Source organism: Dermacentor variabilis, chromosome 11 (genome assembly GCF_050947875.1).
Source record: "Dermacentor variabilis isolate Ectoservices chromosome 11, ASM5094787v1, whole genome shotgun sequence".
In the NCBI taxonomy this organism is placed as follows: Eukaryota; Metazoa; Arthropoda; class Arachnida; order Ixodida; family Ixodidae; genus Dermacentor; species Dermacentor variabilis.
Genome location: NC_134578.1, coordinates 57,969,986 through 57,992,570, shown reverse-complemented (window position 1 = coordinate 57,992,570; position 22,585 = coordinate 57,969,986). Strand labels below are relative to the sequence as shown.

Here is a 22,585-nt window from a genome sequence, read left to right as displayed (position 1 = left end):
GGTGGCATTTTTAATATCTAGACTTGATTTGTCGCTTTTAATAACTTTGATTATTTTTACATTTTTATTAATTTAGTTCCTGTTATGCTCATTTTGGTCACCGCAAATATATTCATCTGCAGTGCAGTAAGCCTTGCAATTAACTGGGCTGATAACTTCAGCGTTCGTTAAATTCTTGAAGTCCTGTTCTTTCTCAATAATCTTTCGTATTATCTTGCACGGGACGAGCAAGAAAGAAGGCGTAGTATCGCTTCCATAAAAAAGCTAGTCTGATTGCTATCTCATAGTTTTAGATTTGACACGCTGCAGAAAAGAAAAATGCCTCGATCAAGTGACGCGCAAGTTAAAAGAAAGCTAGCAGAAGCTGCTTTCTTATTGCTATCAGTAGGCTGCGTCATACTATAATTTTTTGTTGTTATATGTTATGCAGCTGTACAGAATAATTAGGTAGAAGCTTTTTTTACTTAGACTGAGAAGAACGATTGTGTTGACAATACTTTAAGATTAGTACCAATATTTAGATTACCTTTGTGTATTCATTGGTATTCATCCAGAGAAGATATATTGATAATTGAGAACTGCCTTTATTTCGTCGTATAATTTATACGCTATACAGTCAGTGATGTCGGAATCCTTGGCTAGTGGCTAGTCGTGGATACGTGCCAGCGCGTACATTAAGAAAAGAAAATCGAATACAATGCGACTGTGCATATTTTTTGTAAGTGATAAGCAAACATGGCTAACTTTAACGTACCGGCCGTGGCCAGGATGCTTTCTCGCGGATTCTCGCTAGACTTCCCGCGGCGGCCTGACAACGATCTCGGAGGCACGAGGTCGGCATAACGTTTACTGCGTTAGACACCATAACGCAGTAAATGTTATGACGTTTAACAAAGCTACGATAACGGCTGTCACCGTACAGCGAAGACTCGCCGAGCTCGTCGCAGCAATTTGCCGTGATTGGGCTCTGATGACTGCTTCGTAAAGTTTGAGCAGATAATGAAAAAAAGAATAAACTAAATTCAAGCACTCCTGAATCGAGGAGGACTGTCGCTTTGGCGACGTCGTCGGAGGTGAACTAGGTCGCGCACGCCAAGATAACGACGCCACTATCCGCTTATAGAGTGGCCTGCAGGTGTTATCGGGCGCGTCGAGTGACCGCGACAACCGTGCTTTTTTTTTCTTTTGCTATATGTTTCTGGAGCGATAAGCCTCAGAGAGAAACGGTCGCGCGACGATCACTGGAGAGATAACGGTGGCGAAGGCCTCCCGTTTCGAGCAGATATTTACCGCTCATTTCCGGTGCCATTTTCTGGCGCGTTGCGATAATTTATCGCTTCTTTTCGAAAATGTTGGTTCTTCGTGATATTGCGTGTCGTTGCGCCGCTCTTTGGTCACGTTTGTGCATTTGGATCTGCGGATAACTACGTTGTCTGTTCTTATCATATTCTGTTTCGCTGTACCTGTTATACATATGTGGGTTGTTGTGCAGAAATTGAGATTGTTCTATGTTACAATCCACAAATATATATATATATATATATAAACGAAAAGAAACATTAAATAAAAATAAAGCAAATAAGGAAATGCATGCCAAGCAAAGGCAATGAAACTAATAAAGAGAATTGCGCAGCAAACGCAAAGTTCGCTTGACGTGTTTCCATGCCGCTAACGTAATAATATGTACCATTTGCAGCCCTCACTCATCGGTGCAACAGTTTATTTGCGTAATAAATCAATTGCAGGTGCAAACCCGCAGCTCATTTAAAGTTGCGCCCACAGTACAAAGCATATAAGTGCGTTACCTCGCACATAACTGTACGCGACTACTTATCACAAACGGGGATCTTACCCTGTGTCCGCTAAAAGGTATTTTATAGAATGCGTGCCCATTTGGCCGCAGGTGTTCCTATTCTGTTGGTTTATGTTCTTTAAAGTATAAACGTATACCTAATAAAGACAGGCTCGCCCAACCTGACAAATGAAAACCAATTGAAGAAACAATCCAGCAATCAAGAAACGACGGGATAAGGTTGAAATAAATGTCCGAATGCCGCTCGCGGACAGTTCAAGGAAAGTTCGATATAAACACATTGTTTAATTGTCACAAAACACGCAATTTGCACAGCAAGTAATGAGAGTGCGTAAAAAAAAGAGAGAGCGAGAGAGACAGAGAGAGGCAATAAAATCATTCTGGATCGCAGTCACTGGCTATGTGGTTTGACTAACTACTGCATAGTTCGAGTGAGCAAAGAGTAAGCGAATACGACGCGTTCCAGGTACACTACGAGCCATAACAATATCATGAACAGTCCCGCCAAACTTCGCCGAACATTCACTGTAGCACAGGCCTGAGCACGTCAAAAATACTACCACTTTCAAAATACAGTATCGCCTTAGTAGCTCTTGGTGGACCAGATCGGGAGGTGCCCGGAAATTTTGACCACCAGAGGCCTGCACCGAAGGCCGTCTAACTAGTAACATCTTCTAAACTAATAAAGTTTCTTTCATTCATTCTCCGCAATGCTCGACACTTTCAAGGAACATTTTTGAGGCATTTACTGCTTGGAGCTACTGTTTATCCACGCGTGAATACGTCGTCCTGATTCCTCGGTGACAGTGTGTTCTCGTCACTTCGTGTTAATACTGGCTTCTAAAGTTTTACCAGCCGCCCGCGCAACCGCGGGAAGGAACGACCAAAATTTCCTCGAAGCCGGAGAGGCGGCCGGACATTGCAGCATTCTGCGTGGTCTACTGAAGAGGAGCGGAACGACAACCGCAACTGCAAGAATGCAGGTCACATAAATAGATTGGAGTCGAAGTCACATAAACACACGAAGTCGTGTCGCCCATAAAAACACGTGCGCCTACGTCATCATTTTTTTTTACTGTTACGTTTCGTAAATCCAGCGTGCTTCTTCCAGAGAGAGTTCGAGTGTCATTGGGGATTTCCACCTGTTAAATGACACCAGGCCACATTATATTGCTCCGTTTTTTCTTTCCCTGATGATATATATATATATATATATATATATATATATATATATATATATATATATATATATATATATATATATATATATATATTTAAACTTCGCGGCTATTAAGTGAGTACGATCAGAAAATGCTTGGTGACACGAGAGTTGCAGAGAAGTAATCATCATATGTAGAAATTGCGGGCTCGAAGCACAGCAGCACGCATGGTAATATATATATATATATATATATATATATATATTTAAACTTCGCGGCTATTAAGTGAGTACGATCAGAAAATGCTTGGTGACATGCTGCACAGTGAAGTGCTGGCGGACCAACTCAGGGCTGTCCAGAGGGCCCGTGTGCTGGCAGAGGGGCTCGGCCTCTCTGTACCGACGTGGGAGCGGCCCGCATCAGTCCCAGACTGATCCCTCAGGACCTAAATAAAGTTCTTCATACCATACGAGAGTTGCAGAGAAGTAATCATCATATGTAGAAATTGCGGGCTCGAAGCACAGCAGCACGCATGGTAATATATATATATATATATATATATATATATATATATATATATATATATATATATAATAAAAGGAGCGCATGGAGCCAACGTAACGGCCAATGTCAGGCTGCATGCACCGTACATCACTGCGCTGCTTTTCAATGTGAGCCGCGGGAACATAACAGAGCACCTGCTCTTTAAGAAAATAAATAATAATGCATGTTTTACTTTTGCGAGAGGCTTTCGATGGCAGTGCGCTGCGGCCAAGCGCATACAAAAACATTTGGTGCCTACAGGACCTGATTAAAAAAGAGAAAGAGAAAAAAAAGAAATGAAGAAAAAGCATTTCATTGCCGAAACAGCTGTTTGCGCATGTTGGGCTGGAAGAGAAAAACGACACAATTTCAAATGGCTTTTTGATTCCCTAAACAAAGTAGACGAATGCAGAGAGTACCTACTCTTGGCAATGCCACGGGACAACGTAATCATTAGAAAAGATGTGTTTTCCGCGTCAGCAAAGCTACATGGCAAAATGTCTTGCAGAAGTAGTTCTTTTTTCTTTAGTAAGAAGTGTTTGCAGTAGCCGACCAGATTCGCTATAACATGACCAGCATCACGATTGGCTGCCGTACACATTCGCTTACGAACAGTTATGTAGCGTAAGACACTTTTCTGAATACGAGCTCCGAGATGCCCTGCACTTATTCTGAAGGGAATTTAAACATTAATAAAGCAAGAAAAAGAAAAAGAAAACGCCACAGAACTTGCGCAGTTCTGGCCGCAAAGGATGAATGAGTACGGGGCCCCCAAGACAGTGTCACAGGGCTTAGAGAGATCGCATTTCGTGGGTCATTCAACCGCTTCTCTCTCTCATCTATCGCATCCCCTTGCCCCTCCCCCAGTACAGGGTAGCCAACCGGAAATAATCGCTGGTTAACCTCCCTGTCTTTCCTTTGCCTCTCTCTCTCTCTCTCTCAGGTCTCGGATTCGAGCTCCGTGGTCTGAGCCTCCCACTTGTCAGCGTTGTGCGCGGAGGCTTTCCGCCTTCGTTCTTCTTTTTTCTCTATACATTCATTACACTTTCTTCCGCGCTAGAGCGGAGGCGCCAGCCTTTGGTTACCCACGGCGAGCGCGGACCGCAGGTGTTTCGGGCCCCCGGCTCCCGCGCCGTTGTGAGCTCGTGGCTACGGCAGCCTGCGCGGTTTCCGTTTGGTGCCGATGCTCACAGCTGCGTGTCGGCGAGCATGTCTGCTCGCACGCTGCGTCCGAACCGCTATATCTGCTTTATTTATTTATTGCTTCGCAGCTCGCTTCCCAGCCGCGTCTGCGAATGAGATCACCGGGCTGGATACGCCTTGAAAAATGGCTCGTTTCACTCTGGAATACGTATTATAGCGCACATCGCGGAGCCGCTGGCAGATAGATAGATAGATAGATAGATAGATAGATAGATAGATAGATAGATAGATAGATAGATAGATAGATAGATAGATAGATAGATAGATAGATAGATAGATAGATAGATAGATAGATAGATAGATAGATAGATAGATAGATAGATAGATAGATTAGGATAGATAGATAGATAGATAGATAGATAGATAGATAGATAGATAGATAGATAGATAGATAGATAGATAGATAGATTAGGATAGATAGAGAGAGAATTAGGTTTTGTTCGAAGCATGGGCATATTTACAACCCGAGGGTCAAACGCTTCTATGCGAGCGACCCCGGCCGGTGAGGAATTTTGATGCAACGTATTGCAGTGTGCGTGTGTCGGGTGCGGCAGCTGCATGTGGTTCGCGTCTATCTTTGTAGTTCGTGCGCGCGAGGCTTCAGGGAGGGCACGTTGATCGATCGACACGCTCGGCTGTGACGGCGATGAAAGTGCAGTGGGCGTATATACGCCCACTATGACTCGACCTGCCAAGTTCGCAGCCAATCGCAATGCTGAGGCGCTTCTTGCAACCAAAAGAGATTCTCTGAAAAAATTACTGTAGGGAACTATGGCGTTATCGTCTGGAAGAGCTGCAAGAATGCCGGTACAGACGGCATGAAATGTGTGGGTTTAGTGCGTGTATATCGCTTAAAATTTGACGTTCTGGCTCTGCAGTCTCATTTGTGACATATGAAATCGATCATTCCCGGCAAAAAAACAAGAAATTGTCATTATCATCATGAGTCTATATATTATGTCCACTTCAGGACGAAGGCCTCTCTCCCCGTGGTCACCAATCGCCGGTGGGAGCCGTACCCACAAGCTCCGCACAAGTTCATATGTTGCTAGCACACTTCATAAAGAACAAGAGCGCAGATCGTTAATATCGCATAATCCGTCTGCTGTACAACCAACGGGCAAATCTTGCAGTTAACTACTTGACATGGCACAGATCACACGTTCATATAGCTCGAAAGAAAGAAAAAAAAGAAGGAACTTGTACGCATACGTTGAACAGCGCACGGTATCAGCTGAGCGGGACCGTTATTGGGCGCCGGGGCAACAAGTGGGCGCAACGCGAAACAATGGTTCAGGAATGAGAGGCGGCCGAAGAATTTCGCCGCGATCGGCAGCATTTCTGTGTTGTCTGTGTGTACGCTCATTTGCCGGTGGTTGCGCGCTCGCGCGGGCTATCGCACGACGAAGCGCACCGTGCGTCGTCCGCTATGCGCTGCTTTGCCCCCAACGGTGCGACGACGAATCTCACAACTTGACCCTCGGTGTCAGTGGGACGTCCACTTGCGGTCAATCGTCGTCGGGTCGATCAGTGACCGCGCGTCTGACCGCGCTGCACCGCGCCATCAGAACACGCAGTCCGCGATGCGGCCTCGGGCTGCTGTCACAGATACAAACAAACAAACAAACAAACAAACAAGTAAGCAAGCAAGATAACAACAAACAAACAAATTAGCCGGCAGACAAACGTCATTGCGTTTTTGTGTTGTATGCTTTTCTATAATCATCACCTTATTTACAAGATCTTGCGTTGAACAGTTGTCATTAGCCTATTGTATACACTCTTTGGACAAGGCCCTCGGGTCATCTCAAATCGCATTTGACTTGTGCCAGCCTAGTAGTGTGTGTATGGGTGGGGGAAGGGGGAGGTGTCTGCTAATTTTCTAATCTTCACCACCTATTCCTCTGTTGCCCGCGACTGCGTTCTTCTTGCCTTATTGGCACCCATTCTAGGAGGCGGTGAGCTACTTCCTCTCTACGCATCACGCGGCCAATTCCACTTGGTGCCCTTATCCTCACATACAGTACCAGCCACTCCTGCATGCTGTCTCATGCGCACTACATCTTCCCGTCTCTCAAGATTACGTCTATACCACGCACCGACGAATCGTGCACCCGCTGTGACGTCATATCGCCGAGTGTCGTTCTGTCAACAAGCAAGTAAACCGAGCGAAGCAACCCACAAGGAAAAAAAATGAAAGAACAAACGAAAGAACTAACGAATGCGCACCACAGTGAAGTAGTGCAAGGCGGGGAGCGGCAGAGGAAAACGAAACAATGCGCACTCCTCCATAGTCTTGATGCCACTTGACTTGATGTCAAGGTCTTCGCCGCCGTGCGTCGTCTTGCGTCCACGGTGGGCTTGTTCCTCGCTGTCTTATCTGTTGTCTTTCTTTCTCTGCCCTCTGTGTCGCGTGTCGTCGCTGTCGCGTGACTGCGGCCGCGCCAACGCCAATGGCGCAACTACCGTATACAAACACAGCGCCCCCTCTCGTCTATATATGCCTCGTTTCGCCACAGGACACAGGTCGACGGGCCTGTGCAATCTGTGCATGGATATCCTCCGGCTATGCGTTTATTCGGCGGCTTCTCGCTCCGCGTGGCTGCCCGAATTGCCCTCCTCTGTACTTCAGGTACCCCACTTCGCTGTTGCAATTCGTAGCCTGCGGCACCGCCGAGCCAGTCGTGGGCTCGTAGTTCCAGTCGGGACCGCCTCGGGGCGTTGTCGTGCAAGAAGCCTCGCGGCCGGCTCTCTTCCGAAGAAAAAGCGCGCGAGCGCGGCTGGCGCGAGATGGATTGGTCGCTCGATCATCCTTTGTTTCTTTTCCAAACTGTTCTCCCCCTCTCGCGTTGCCTTCATCCCGGGTATACGGCGCCTTCGGTCACTCCTTCCACCGCACGGTTCGAGCTACGATGCCGCCACGGGCTCGCGTTCGCCCGTTCAATCCTTCGAAGCTTTCCAGCGGCGCCTTGCAGACTTCCAGTGTTTGTTGTCTCGGGAGCTAGTAGGGAGCTATTGCGCGATGTTTTGTGTTTGTCTTGCGCGGGGGACGAATCTTTATCGCGTGGTCTGGCGCTCGATGGCGACGTGTACCCTGTTCGCCCTGCCTCCCTTTTGTCTGGGTAACAACGCCGCGCACGCAGTACTATACGTATTGCCCGGTGGTTGCCTGCGGCGTTCTAAATTGGCTGCCGGCCTCGTGTTTATCGTACGGCCGCTGGCTCGCCCGCAATATTCGGTTCAAACAAAGGCGCCTCGCAGAGTGTTTTGCTTGGCTTTCGTACGCACCTCCTTTCGGGCTCGGTTGACTTTGGAGCGGATCAAAGTGGCTTCGCTGTATGCGATGAAGCGAGCCGCGTGAGCCTTCTTGTAGTGTTTGGCCGCCAGCTTCCTTGCGGCCGGAGCGCTTGAGTGCGGAAAGTTTGCGTGTTTCAGACGCCTGTGGGTGTTAGAGCGCGCAACGTTATTGATGGCGAAAGTTGCTCACAACCGTCGCGGTCTCTTGGAAAATGTCCAATGCGGGGTTGTATGTAGGACGTCGAAAGGGCCGGGCACAATTTTAGGTGTCCCGCACCTCATAAATATAAAAACGAATGAATGAATGAATGAATGAATGAATGAATGCTCTATTCATCCCAGTCAATTAAGGAATGGACCCCACAACTACGATAAAGCAGCTTGGGGATGTGTGGGGCCCATATATATATATATATATATATATATATATATATATATAGTTCGGCTGGTTTTTGTGGTTTTTAAGTTTCCTATAGACAGCTTACGGAGGATTTATGCGCTGCCGCTTCTTATCAAATCGTGTTTGCTGACTACCTCAGAACAAAACTTACTCGGAAAGTCTGTTGACCATAATAGATGAACGTAAAAAGACTTGTCAACAATGTTTGTTCATGACGGCATATATACATTATGTTGACGAAAGCACTAAATTATGACAAGGCACTGCGCTACATCCATCGTGCCATCATCGGCGTTTTTTGTGGGCGCGTCTATACACACGTCGTCTCCGGTTCGAGACGTTCCCTTCGTCGTACGTTTGTCACCGTGCGCTCATAGCCGTCTCAGATTGGCGAAGTGTGACTCGAAATTGGGTCCACACCCGAGTCACCCACCTGCCTACCATATGTGGATCTATGGTCCCTACTATAGGGCCCTGTTGGACTTAATTGAACATCATACCAAAGTACAGGTGTACCACGAGTATAAATTTAAACGCGACCCGGAAATAGGCTGATCAGAACGCCTGTTCCGCGTAATTATAAGGAAGCGCGACCTGTAATTGCTCCGTAGCCCGTTTCTAGAGCACGCGTACGTTTTGGAATCTGAATGAAGCCAGTGTTACAAGTGCAGGTGAAGCTGGAAACTGAACACGCCGTAACGGCCACCGCTAATGCAGCGGATGACGAAGTTCGCTCGGCACGTGTATACGGGAGAACTCGTTCGGCTCCCGGCTACAGAAACGGTACCCGGTGTTCGCCGATTCCCCAGCCGTGTTCGATGCGCCAGCTTCCGTGGCCAGTCCGCGCTTCATCGGTAAACAGGGCCGCCCGTCTCCTCGGGCGTGACTCGAACACGCAACCTTCCGAACCACCACAGCCCCTTTGAAGTATAGTTTCGGAATGCGTCGGCGTTTCGCCGACATTACGTGTGACACGGTTTCACTCGTTCTACGTAGCAGGGCAAAATTTCGAATTGAAGGAAAATGTCCCGTTGCTTTCTCCGTCGTGGTCTTCGTCAGGTCGTGGCCAGTTCCCGCTTTAGGCAGCCCTCCGGGATGCTTTTTGAGAAGCCCGCGACAACTTTGCTTAATCCGCGCTACGCGGATGTGTTTCGACGAAGCCGTTAATTCACCCGGCGTGGTCGGATGCACGAGCTCGTAGCGGTGGAACGAAGAAAGCGCTTCCCGCAAGATGGCTAGCTCGCTTCGCGCCTTTTCCCTTTCCACAGGGCTCGCGTAAATTACTTCCGAGAGTCAATTAGCGCGTCTTACGATCCTTCGGCGAGGCGCGAGCTGAGGGCGCCGCCTTTCGAAACCAGCTTCCCGGCGCTGTGGCTCGTTCGCTGTCGCACGTGTTCGCGATGCTATCTCTGCTCGAAACGTCTCGAAAGCGACTCTTGATCGATTAGCCCGCGATTTCGCCCAACGCTTCTCGGTCGCCCTGCTTCCGACGTTCGTCTCGAGGCCATGCTGCTAAGTGCGGGTGTTGCTAAGAGCGCCCTCTGCGGGCCACGTAGAGCGTGCACAATTGAAGGAGATTAAACGCTCCTCAATCCGCCGAGTATCCTTTCAAGTATTACATCGCTGAACCTTCCGAGCGCTATAGCTCGTGACCAGAAGTCGCCCGTTGAGATATTGCGCACCAGTAATCTTTATTTTTTTTTTTTTGATAACGTGGTCCAAGGTATAGGCTTCTGTTCTCGTTGTGTGTACAGAACCGTGCTCCTGGACTTACTCTTTTTCTGTATTATTATTTCTCGAGCGGGCATTTTCTGGTGCTCCTTTAACCGGGTCGCAGCTGCGCTCTGAAAGGCAATTTGGCGATTCCCGTGTTGGCAGCGTTTTGTCAAGATTGTAATCGGCGTGAACGTTTAGATGGACCCCTCAGAAGGCTTTCGTTATTTCTCGGATGATGGGCTGATAAGCCCGTCGTACTTTGTTGGAACATTTTTGCCGATGACGATAATGGGGCTGGTGCTTGGTTCCCGCGCCGTCGAATTTCCGCTCGAATTACCCACACGCGTCGGAATTTCGCCCGTGGGCGTATTCGGGACGGGGCTCGTCCCGAGTAGGCGCCGGGAGCCAGTTCATCGTTGTAATCAAATGCTGCCATTATAACTCTCCGATGTTGCGCAAGCAGGCGCCTTGTTTTTTCTTTCTTTTTTTTTCCGGCTCCGTTTTCTCCGAGACGAGCTGATGCAAGTTTCATGTGGAGGTTCTTCTCGAATTTCATAACGGCAGAAGTCCAGGAACGGTTCTGCGCGATGTGCGCTTACAAAAGCCGTTGCGAAAATTTCGTTGCCTCTTTTGAGCGTTCGTTTCTTTCGACACACTTTCTATTGATATTCAATTTAGTGTCATTCGTTATATATATATTTTTGCGACGGCTAACGAGAGTCCAGCGGCTCTTTAGACAAATTGAAGCGCTTTCGCAACATCTGTGTCTTGCGAGAACCTCAAAGAAGTACTAGATCTCTTGGTGGTCTCAAGTGATCAAATGCAGGCTTGTAAGGATTCGCGTTTGAGCGGACGACGAGAACTGGTTAAATTTGGGATCAGATTTCCCGTCTTCGACTCCAGCATGCTTAGACTATGTGCTTCGCTTTCAACTCACCCAGCAGCACATGCCACACATATTTTTTTGTCCCTCGCTGTAAATTAAAACACGCTCATCATTGTGTTCACTGCAGGACGAAGGCCTCTCTTCCTGATATCTCCAATTACCCCTGTTCTGCGCCAACCGATTCCAACTGGCGCCTGCGAATTTCCTAATTTCATCGGCCCACCTAGTTTTCTGCCGTCCTCGACTGCGCTTCCCTTGTCTTGGCACCCATCCTGTAACCCTAATGGTGCGCCGGTTATCTAACCTACGCATTACGTGGCCTGCTCAGCTCCATTTTGTTTTCTATTAATGTCAATTAGAATATGCGCCATCCCCGTTTTGCTCTCTGATACACATCGCTCTCTTCCTGTCTCTGTTCAGTAAAATTCTAGCGTTGGTTCGTGTAACCAGGCTAACCCCTCCTGCTACTGCACCACCACCTATCATTACATTACATTTTCACGTTTACAAAGGAATGCGCTTCACACTGCAAATTGTTGCTGCAGAAGCGTGAGTATTGTTCTATAGCTTAGACTAAGCTTCGTTTGCCGTCGCGCAGTCTCGTAATCGCAAAGAAGAACTGTTGATTTAAATGCAGTTATCAACGAAGAAGCAAGATGAATATAGCCAGCACATTTGCTGCGGTGCACACCGCCAGAATGACAAGGACGTCCCTCCGACCTTGTTTTCTCCTTGTTAGAGGTTCTGTAGAACCGCGTCTTGAGTTGCCTGAATGCATGGTTCGCACGCTTGCGCGTTATCCCCCTTACTATTTATTTCAGTCTGTGCTGCACACAGTATTCCAGGTTGCATACAGCCCTCTCTATATAGCTATGCTTTCGAGCAAAGAATTTTGTTTTTGTAAAACGAAACAATAACAAAGTTCGGTCCAGGTCAATGACGCGTGTGGTCCCTGCATGGACATTCGTCGCTTTCCCCGAATGCTGCACTACGTTTTGTTTTTTCCTTACATCGCTAACTCCTTTTCTTGTTCTTTTATAGAACGCCAAAACGTGGACTGTCATTCTCCATAGTCGGGCACCACGGCACGGCACGGCCGCGTAACCCAGAAGCCGGCAACGCCGACGACTCACTTTTCTCCCGGCTTGCCTTCGACACACGAACTTGGTCAACGTGGCGTTATTATGTACGCTCCTATTCTTTTCTTCGCGGTCGCTCCGAGTGGCGCGGAAAAAAAAAAACGCGTTTCATTGCACGACGCGTACCACTTGCGTACCACGCGCGCCGCATACGATGCTGCGGGCTCCTGTTTCTATCCAGATCTCCGAATCTGGAGAGTCCGGCGTTGTGCCGCCCGGCGATCGTTAAGGGACCCGGTTGCCTGGTGGTCAGCGCGCCTTGGACAAGCGGTGGAGGCGCTGTTCGGTTCGCGTCCGGCTTGCCTGGCTGTCCCTACTTTTAGTTTTGTTAGCTCTTGTTCTTTATTTTTCGCCGTTTCCCTCGGTAAGGTGACGCCAAGGAGAAGGCACGAAACCGATTGACCTCAATCGTTGCTCGCGTCTCAGCGTTGTTATTTTTTAAACTATTTTCTTTTTTTTTCTTGCTCGCTTCGACGACTTCCAGGTGTCCCAGGCATGGCCTGGTGTCGAGTACAGTGTCTACTGCTGTTGTAATGGTCCAATGCCTTCCTTGAAGAGAAAACAAAGAGAAGAAAGTAGCGACGACAGGAAGAAAAAAAGATAACGTTGCGGGAAACGAGCCGAGCTACGACTGTCCGGAAACTTTTCAGGAGAGGCGTTTCTTGCGGAGTTCGGGTAGAGTATTTGCGAATAGTTAAGTGACCGGGAGGGAGTTACGTTTTGGCAGTGGTCTCGCTGTATCTTTTGAGTCATTTAATGTTAGAGTGGAGACTGTTATTGCGTCGAAGTGTACGTGCAGTAATACATTCGACAAGCTCGACAACCTGTTCGCCAACGAGAAAAAAAAAAAACTGATTCTCGGACCCTCGTTCCAGCCGACGTAACCAGAGTTGCTGTAGAACACTTCCGAGTTTTATGAAAAAGAATCGGATCTGCGTGGAATACTTTAGTCGTTGTGAGTTGCCCTCGTGTTTGTGTGTACAGATTCCCGTAATATCTTCTCTTCTCTCCTCCTCATCCTTTCTGTCCTTTCCCTTTCCCCGCGTGCAGAGTAGGCAACCGGACGGTTACTCCGGTTGACCTTCCTGCCTTTCGTTTCCCGTTTTCGGTCTCTTCATTCACACTTGTTTGCACGAAGTGCAGACTAGGGTGGTGAACGCGCTACGGTGGCTCACTGGGCTATGGCTTGTCTCTGGCTGTCGGCATTTCCTTACACTGGACTCGCTTATTGTGGCGGTGTACCGGCACGACCAACGCTACCTTGCGGACTACATCTAGAAATGTCGAAGTGTCTAGAAAAGTTCACCGGTGGAGCCCTGGACAGAAGAGCCCTCAGCATGGCTGAATCACTTAAGACCAGCGAGGTTTTCGCTTGGCCGGTCGTTCAGTACTAGAGCGAATCTTTGTTCGCCCCCACTTTATGTTGACGGCTGTCTGACCGAATGCCTAACCCGCCGATCTCGGAGGCAGTGCAATCAGGGGGGGGGGGGGGGCGACGTGTCGGACCCATTCTGGTTCCTACGCACGGCACGCGTCCTCACAAGCATTTTACTGTGGTTTGTAACGTGGGAAAATTCTGGAGGCAGCGTAACAACATCAAGACCCACACGCCTCGTGGCTAGCAGTAACCGACCGATCTAACGAACGTTCGTAACGTTCCTAGCGATACATCTCAGATGGCACACAGGAAAGGTGTCGCTTCGGTATCACGCTCGCACTCCGATGGTGTTTCTGCCCATTTTTGTCCCCCCCCCCCCGGGTCACATTCGAACATTCACGAGCTTTGTAAGACACTTTCCTTCTGTTTGAGCGAACAAGGTACGCCGGTTCCGAAACGTCCATCTTTCTCCAGACTTGGTCAGTGAGCGTGATTCACTCCAACTCTCCCTCTGTTGACTGCGCGTGAGACAGGGCGCGTGGAACAGGCGCAGCGAATTGAAAGCGAAACCTCCATCGAGTCAGTCGACAGTGCCGCCGAGCTGCGGTGCTTCATTGATTGTAAACGCCCGCCCTGCGCAGGCTATTGCTTGAGCGGCGGTCAATGTGCGTGCACCAGGCACCGCCAGGGCGGCGGTGGTCAAGGCGTCAGACAAAGACGTCATCACGTGAAAGGCGAGGCCGACGGTCTACTTACGCTCCTCGTAGCTTGCAGTATCGTCGACTATGGGACAAGAAGTCTTGATGGCAATGGGTGGTGTGTGGGGGGGAGGGGGAGGAATAGAGAGAAAAGAAGGGAACACGGTTATCAGCGTGAGAGGACGCGCGTCAAGACACAGACGACCCCCAGAAAAAGAAGCAAAAAGAAACGAAACAGGAGCGTGGCACTGTCGTTTGACGGAGAGGCAGGGTAGTGGCACGCACATATGTGTGGCTGCCCGGCCGCTTTGTCGTACTTCCGGTGACCCACTTCCGGCGCTCTTCTTTTGCGAGCTACGGAGACCCCCCTCGCCCCCCCCCCCCTCTTGCGTTCCTTTGTTCCTGCGCCGGCGCCTCCAGGGACGTGAAGGGTGGACGGAGGAGAGGGGGGGGGGCACAAGGATTGCGCCACTTAGCGCCGCAGGGCAGGCCTCACGTATAGGACCCGTGCCTTGTTTCGGCCGCCGCTTCTTTTTCGCCTGCCGTCCTTCTTGCGACCGTTTTCTCGTCGTCTGCTCTCGTTTCGACGCACTTCTGGACTCGTGCTTGCGCGCGCGTGTATAGTTTCGTTTTCCGACCGACGCTCTCTTTTTTTTTTTCGCCGCGCCGAGAAATTGATTTCCACTCTTTCCTTCTCTCTTTATTTCTTAGTTCCTTTTCGTCTTTTGTCTCAGCGTGGGTTTGTGTTCCACGTCTTCACACGCTTCCTTTTATACCGGCAGTCACGACTCTCCGTCATTCTTCCTGCGGTCGCCCGTTTTTTTTTTTTTTTTCTTCTGCGTGGGCGTCTGCAACTTTGAAACTTTGTCTTGTCTCGACTTTCCGCTTGGGCTCGCGTTTAGCCGATGGCCGTACAGGTTGAGTGAAAGGCGCCGCGCTCACTCTATGGATTTCGCGCGGTTGGGCCAGTTTTAACTTCTCGGAGCGGTCTCTTATTCGCGGCACTCCTTCTGTTGTAGTCGGGTTGGTGAGCTTTATAGGTTTGTGCTTTATCTGAGTCTCGCGGCGCTCTAATGGAAAAATAGAGGACAGGGGCGTTGACTTTCACTTCTTTCGACGAATAATTTGAGCAACTCCGCAGTTATTGCACTTCCGTCTCGCATCATTGTGATTTCGCGCGCTGTATAATGGAATCGTGCGGTCTCGCATTCGTTTTGTATACTTCAAACGCATTTTTTTTAGTTAAAACGACTTACCATAGTCTTGGGCTGTTAACGGACTGTATTCGATGTTGTTGCTAGTCGCGCTTTTGGAATGGCGGCAACAGTACTGGAATTCGTTTTTAGTGCATGCTAGAAAAGCTGTAGGAAAACGTGAACGTTTGTCAACTGCCGACCTGAGCTATTCCTGGGCTGTTTTCTGGCCTGCCACCTTGGCCGCCATCTTCCGTTCTATTTTTGCCGCACAGTGGAGTATAATCGGGGTCTCCTATACGGTCGCCAGCGCCTTTCTCCGCGAGCCAAGATTTTGTTGTGAGGCCGCTTAGATGAATTGAAAGGGACGCTGCTTACTAAATAATAATAATAATAATAATAATAATAATAATAATAATAATAATAATAATAATAATAATAATAATAATAATAATAGAGCTACCTGGATCGTTACTCTGCTGAACTCGAGGTCCCGGGTCCGATACCGACCGCGACGGCCGCAATCCGACGGAGGCTGACTGCAAGAACGCCCGTGTAGCGTGCAATGGGTGCACGTTAAAGAACCCCAGGTGCTCAAAATTAAACCGGAGTCCCTCATTATGGCGTCCCTCATAATCACATCGTGCTTTTGGCACGCAAAATCTGAGAACTCTTTTAGGACCGCGCTGAGAAAAAAATAAATAAAAGAACGAAACTGGCGCGAGAGGCTGCAGATAAACATCGTCGAGCTGTGAAAACACATTGAGGAGTCACTAGCCGGGGGCGGGGGGGGGGGGGGGGAGGGGCGTGTTCGCACGGCAGGACCTCTTGTCCCGGGACTAAACTCGTGGCTGTTTTGTCCGCCACGCGCCAACGGGGCCGCCGCTTTCGCCCGCGTCGCCCGCGTCGGAAGCGGGCTTCCGCCAAACAGTTTCGAGCACCGTTCGATTGTGCGGGACGCGTTCTCGCCCACCACTAACTCGCCGCCCGGTATTGTCTTCGTTTCCTTTTTTTTTTTTCCGGCTCGGTCGGGGAAAGCGCTTCCCAGCCGTCGGTGCAGTGTGGCTGTGACACCCGTTCACTTTTTTTTTCCCAACAGGAAGCATCTTGTGGGAACTGCCGTCCTTTCCTAACAAGGCGCGGCCGTCGTCTGGGTCCGCTACGCGACAACGACGACGGAGCAGTAAAGTGTAGAAGGCCATTGTCGTGGGTATATATATGTATGGTCGCCGCGCCGTTCGCGTATCGCCCGGTGTGGGTGTGCGGGCGTTGCTTTCCGGCGCGTTTCGACGTCGCGACCTGAATCGAGCGAGATCTCCTTTTGGTGACGCGAGCTTGAGTCGGGAGGACAAAGAAAACCGAAGCCTGCCATGCGCGCGTCCTGCTTCGGGCCGCTTTGTTTCCGTTTATGATGGAATTTTCGATATTCTTACTCATTGAGGAACAAACAAAAGTGACGGCGTCTGTACCGTTATACGGAAGTTATATATAGATGCAAGTATGAAGTGCTTATATATATTTTTTTATATATAGAAGGGCCATAAAGATATATATGCGCTAGAGTACCGCTGTTACCTTCTTTTCCTTGAAGTCTAACGTACTACATGCATTTCTTTGTCGTTTGGTCGTCGTGATCACCGCTCATCTAGCTACCGCCGAGCTCAGTGAGAAGACTGTCGCCAACTTCCTTTTCTGAGACCTCCCGCGTCTGGTGATATGCGTAGAACAATCGTAAAAGCATTAGTATGGATATACACGTTTTTCCTTTTTTTCTTTTTTTGACGGGATTTTGGTTTAATGCTTCTACGCACGGCGTTGCTCGCGGGATGCGGAACTGACAGGTTCGACTGCCTGGTTGACTAGTGGCGTAGAGAATCTTACTTAACCGTACCAGAGTCCTTCCATGTTTTTCTGGTCACGAAACTCCGCCGTCACGCTATGGGAGAGGTTCATATGCTGCCCAAAGGTGCCGCGACGCGGCGCCACTGTGCCACAGAGGGCATCGTTCGCGTACCGAAATGCGTGCGCAGTGCGAGGCGAGCTGACTTTTCGGGTGACCGGACGCCTCCGTGCTATCTGTATTTCGCTCCGCTTATTTTACATGATAAATAAATAATCGTGCTTGTATTTTGTTTTTGCACCAACACGTTTTATTTATTTTCTTAATCGAATTATAAAGTTTTTTTTTTCATTTTTCGACCATGATAAGAATATCAGGACCGGTGATTGCAACATTTTAACATATTGTAAATAGTTGCGAATTAAGAACCAAAATACCTAGTCTCGTCGTTTCTGCGTCGAAACCACGAGCAGTGAAGTGCTGGGCTTACTGACGCTTCTAAACGACTGCTTGCTAAGGCAATTGCCTAATTACAGCTAGTTTCAACTGTGCAGGTCCTAACACTTCAGGTTCGCCTTAATCCGTTGTTAAAAGCCGCACCGAAGGCATTTAGCAGGATGCGTTGTTGGGCAAGTTGGTTCATTGTAATAGGAAACATTGGTTGCGCTTTCTAGACAATCACATGTAAGAAGACAGGACAGGTCTGTCTGTCTGTCCTGTCTTCTTACATGTGATTGTCTAGGAAGACATTTAGTAGCGAAGTTCGTCTTGCATTAATACTACCTAAATCTTATTCAGAAATGACATCGCTTTGCAAGAAATCTTAAGCGCATGGAGCAGCTCAGTTCCCTTTTCTTTGTCATTAAGTATTCTACGGTAGCAGCCCTTTGCAATAGCAATTTCATTCTTTTGATCTCGTTATAAGATACTGCCCACAGAGTCCTTCTATGCCACAGTTTAACAGAAACTGAACAGCTGTGCTCTGCGAACAATCCGGCGCTATGCGCAACGGAGAATTGGCGCTTACTCCTCTGGTGATAAGTGGGACCACTGGCGTTTTGTTGCGAATGCGCGGTGTTTAATTTAAGGCAAATATTAAAAAGCGGAGCCCACCGAAGCGTTGAGGCGAACGGCGATGACGAAGAAATCCGGACCGGGACCGCCCGGCCGTGTACAGCGGACGCACTTCGACGGGGGCGAAATGCAAAACACCCGTTTATTTAAATTTAGGTGCATTTTAAAGGATCCCAGGTGGTCAAAACTAATCCCGAGTCCCCCACTACGGCGTGCCTCATAATCGTATCGCGGTTCTGGCTCTTAAAATTCCAGATCTTTCTTCTTTTTGGTCTGAGACCGCCGCAAGCTCCATGTTATGAGCGGCTTTTTTTTTCGTCCCGTGCGCTCATATCATCGCAGAAGACACGCTCAGGCAGTAATTTAATTATATTCAATGTTAAAAATAGTTACGTGAAACTAAAGCGATCGTTGAGGAAGTTGAGAAAGCTAGAATACCGAGGCTGCCCCACACACCACAGCGGTAGCGGCGTTCGCATGCCCTCTCATGCACGGTTGCGCCTCTAGCGGCGGGCGCTGGCGCTATATGAAACTGAGGCGGCAGTTTCGCGACCAGAAAAAACGTGGAAGGACTCTGACCGTACTCTGAGTCAGTACTCAGTCAGTAGCAGTACTCTGAGTCAAAGATACACGGACCGTGACCACGTGCGTCACTGGCACAAAAGGTGATTCGTGCGCTAGTACAGTACTTGAATAGGGCCGGTTTGAAAGATCGACTATGGGGTCCCTGTGCCTCCTCCCGCGTGCGCTTACTACCCCCTCTCTCACTCTTTCTATTCCCCCTTTCCCTTATTCCCTGTGCAGGGCAGCAAACCGGACGCTCGTCTGGTTGACCTCCCTGCCATTCCTCTCCTTGCTCTCTCTCTCTCTCTCTCTCTCTCTCTCTCTCTCTCTCTCTCTCTATATATATATATATATATATATATATATATATATATATATATATATATATATATATATGTAGTTTCAGTCGCTGCAGTTCCCGATGGTCGCTTGAGGCAGCGGGTATACGTGCGTGAGCCTTTTCGGCACGCACGTGGTCGGAGTCGTTGAAATCGTTTTGTCGTAACATTGAAATAGTAAAGAAAGCGGAATATCGTTGTTTCAAAACATGAGAAAGTGTTACGAGTGTGTACAAATCCCACTGCCCAAGACGGGTTGGAGTTAATAAATTGGAGAACTGTTTCGCCATGCGAAGCATCCGTGGATTCATTCCACGGCTCACAGTGGAAAGGAGTCCCGGAGTGGAGACCTCTCCTTGAGTAGGCATACAGTTCGTTTTTCTTCTTTTCTATTTCTTCGAAGCTCCTTGTCGGCTATCAAGCGGCTGAATAGATGAAAGGCTTCAACGTACTACACCTACCGCCATTCCTCATTCGTATGATGATGCGACGTTGCGGCGAAGCCATCGACATACTGTGCTCGTTGCCAACATCTCAAATAAATAAATAAATAAATGTAAGGTGATTTAGAAGTCGGCTCAGGGGCATCGTCTCAGCATGTACCCAAGATGTAGCGGTGACGGTCAAACAGAGAGAGGTTGCTGCTCATAACAGGAAGCACTGAGTCGCTTGGCAGGTCATCGTATATAGCGCTCGCCTACTGAGTGACACCGAGCGATATTGCGTCACGGAAGGCTGTGGAGCGGTGTCTTCCGCTCACCGTGATCGTCTCTGCCTGGTTCTTCAGGTTGTACTACCACTGCGCGCAGGCACAGTCTTCCAGAGCAAGCTGCAGCGCAAGGATATCGCTTTCTTCGCCGGGCAGCGCGCTGCTCAAGCGCTCTGGGCAGAGACTGATCGATTCACGGGCTCCCAAAGCAACACTGGTGGTGCGCGAGGCGCCTTATATAGTGGAGCCCCCCCCCCCCCCCACACATACATTATATATATATATATATATATATATATATATATATATATATATATATATATATATATATATATATATATTACGTGCCAGGAGTAACGAGCATCTGAATGTAAATATGCGCGATCGTTTTTGCATGTCACCCCGCATCGAAATGCGGCCACCAGAGGCGGGAGTCGAACCGGCGACCTTGTGCTCAAGCGGGCCGAACGCCGTGACAACCGCCACACGCAGTAGCGTCCGTGCGAAGGTGTTAACCGGGCGTACGCGAGAGGTTCGATTCCAAGTTCCTCGCGCTCTTCTTGACCGCGCGGTATCCCTCCAACTGGCAACACCGGAAGACGAGCGTCGCCCTTTCGCGTTCCGAGCTCGCGAGTTCGCGGATCGGCCGCTACGTTAAAAAGCGGGCGGAATGAGGCGGCGAGTGTCGACCGCGATGCATGATCACGTGAGCTCTCTTCGAGATAGCCGGCGCGCATTGCTCTCTCTCTCTCTCGCTCTCTTCCTCTCTGGCGCCGGCGCGCGCTGCGTTTTCGCGGAGGAACGTTGACCGTTGCTCCGCGCCCCCCACCACCCTCCTTTCCACCCCCTCCGGTGATTACGCGCGCGAGGACCGTCGACGACGACGACGACGTATTGACCTCTCGCGCTCGCTCTTCCCAGCGGGTCGACGCCGGGTCTTCCCGTGCCACCCCCGGGGGCGGTTGGTCGGTTGTTCGGTCGGTTGCCCGTTGCCGCTGGCGCCGCTATGTGCGCGCACTCGCTTCTATGCCGCAGAGACCCGTCCGCTGATACCGTACGATCCCGCTTATAATATCCCGAGACCCCCGTTGTTCGTTGTATTGCACGTTGCCTTAATCCCAGAAATACCAAACTCCGTTCCACATGGATCGAATGATCAAACTTTATTTTCTGTCCAGGGAGAGTGCATTAGAACTATAAAGTATTCAAGCGTTACTTCAGCAATAAGTTAATTAGTATAGTAACTAATGGACTTTTAGATGTTTTCCTGAGCTAATCGTAATTTAATCTCTCCTCCGGCGTGTCAAATACGCTAGCTGTCTGTTTCGCCTTGTCTCGCGGGCTTAAATAAGCATTTAGAGGTGTGAAGCTACGCGTGTCAAAAAAAAATACCATGAGCAGTGTGGGTGCTTTTCAAAATGAATTTCAAAGTGATGAACTACAGTATACATTCTGTATGTGAATTCAGATGCGTGCACAACGTTATGGAAGCTGTTAATCATACTCTTCCCGGTAGCTCAATTCCGACAAAATTAACATTAATTTGGCCTACCCCTCTGTCTCGGCGCAGATGCCGAAAAGAAAAATGTGCAAAAGGCATTTGTAATATTGCCAAGTCGTATGAAAATCCAAGATGTATGGGGTACTATACTGTGCCATCTATGTATCAAGCCACTACATGGTTACGTATTCATCCGTGTGTTTAGGCAAAGGAAATCCGTTTTTTTTTTTCGTAACTATCCTGAGGCCACGGTTTATATTTCCGCGTGCATTCAGATGCTGGTTTCACATTGTAACCGCGGTATTTAACAACAGGTTGGTTTTTTCACGTTCGTAGCGCGCCTACTGGTGTAATAATCTACTTGAACATTGAATGTGTCCCTGAGCCGTCCTTGTGTCTCAGGGGGACATAGCGCCATCTTTGCTTTCCTCTAGCGCTAGAGATTCTGCACAGATAGCCATTTCCTGAATAAAGTATAATTAACAACGGACGCATGTGCTAATGGCAACCAGGGTGTTACTTCGTTTACTGTGGTCTACGGGCCTGCGTCATAGGCTGTGTTAGGGACGCGTACCACTTCAGAAATTTGTGCGCCGATTTCTCTACAAAATTTTTCGTAAACGGTCTAGAGAAGGTCTATAAAATGGAAATAACAAAAATACAGGCACCTTGCATTGGCTTTTATCTATGGGACAGTCTATAGAATGGGAGCAGCCAAAGGGAAGAAATATCTTATCAACGTTTGTCTACAGACAGCACATATCTTGTATAGACAAGAGAACAAATTTATACAAAGACAAAGTAGTCAACAAGAAGTCTATAAACAGTATATAGACTGTCTAATTGAATTTTTCTAAGGAATATATATCTGTTTCCCTACTAGTCTTTCTGCTTTCCCAACTATATATTTCTCCTTCCCATGTGCAGGGTCGCCGACCGGAAATTTAAGAGTAACCTCCCTACCTTTCCTCTGTTTTTAGTTCTCTATCTCCCTGCAATATAGCCCTTTAATTTAGCTGAGAACAACAGAAAGTTGAGCTAGTTGGTAAGAATTCATTATGAAAAAAAAAGAGGTGAGGCATGCAGGCAGGACACACTAATTCGTGTTCTCCACTTCTCTTCTGTCCTGTCTG

At 48.6% G+C, this 22,585-nt stretch overlaps 1 protein-coding gene across 6 annotated transcripts in view; it reads left to right on the top strand.

Annotated features, from left to right (window-relative positions):
• Window positions 1-22,585, top strand: part of Prosap (SH3 and multiple ankyrin repeat domains prosap) — a 228,490-nt gene that overhangs the window by 32,044 nt on the left and 173,861 nt on the right. The gene's annotated exons all lie outside the window — the stretch shown is intronic.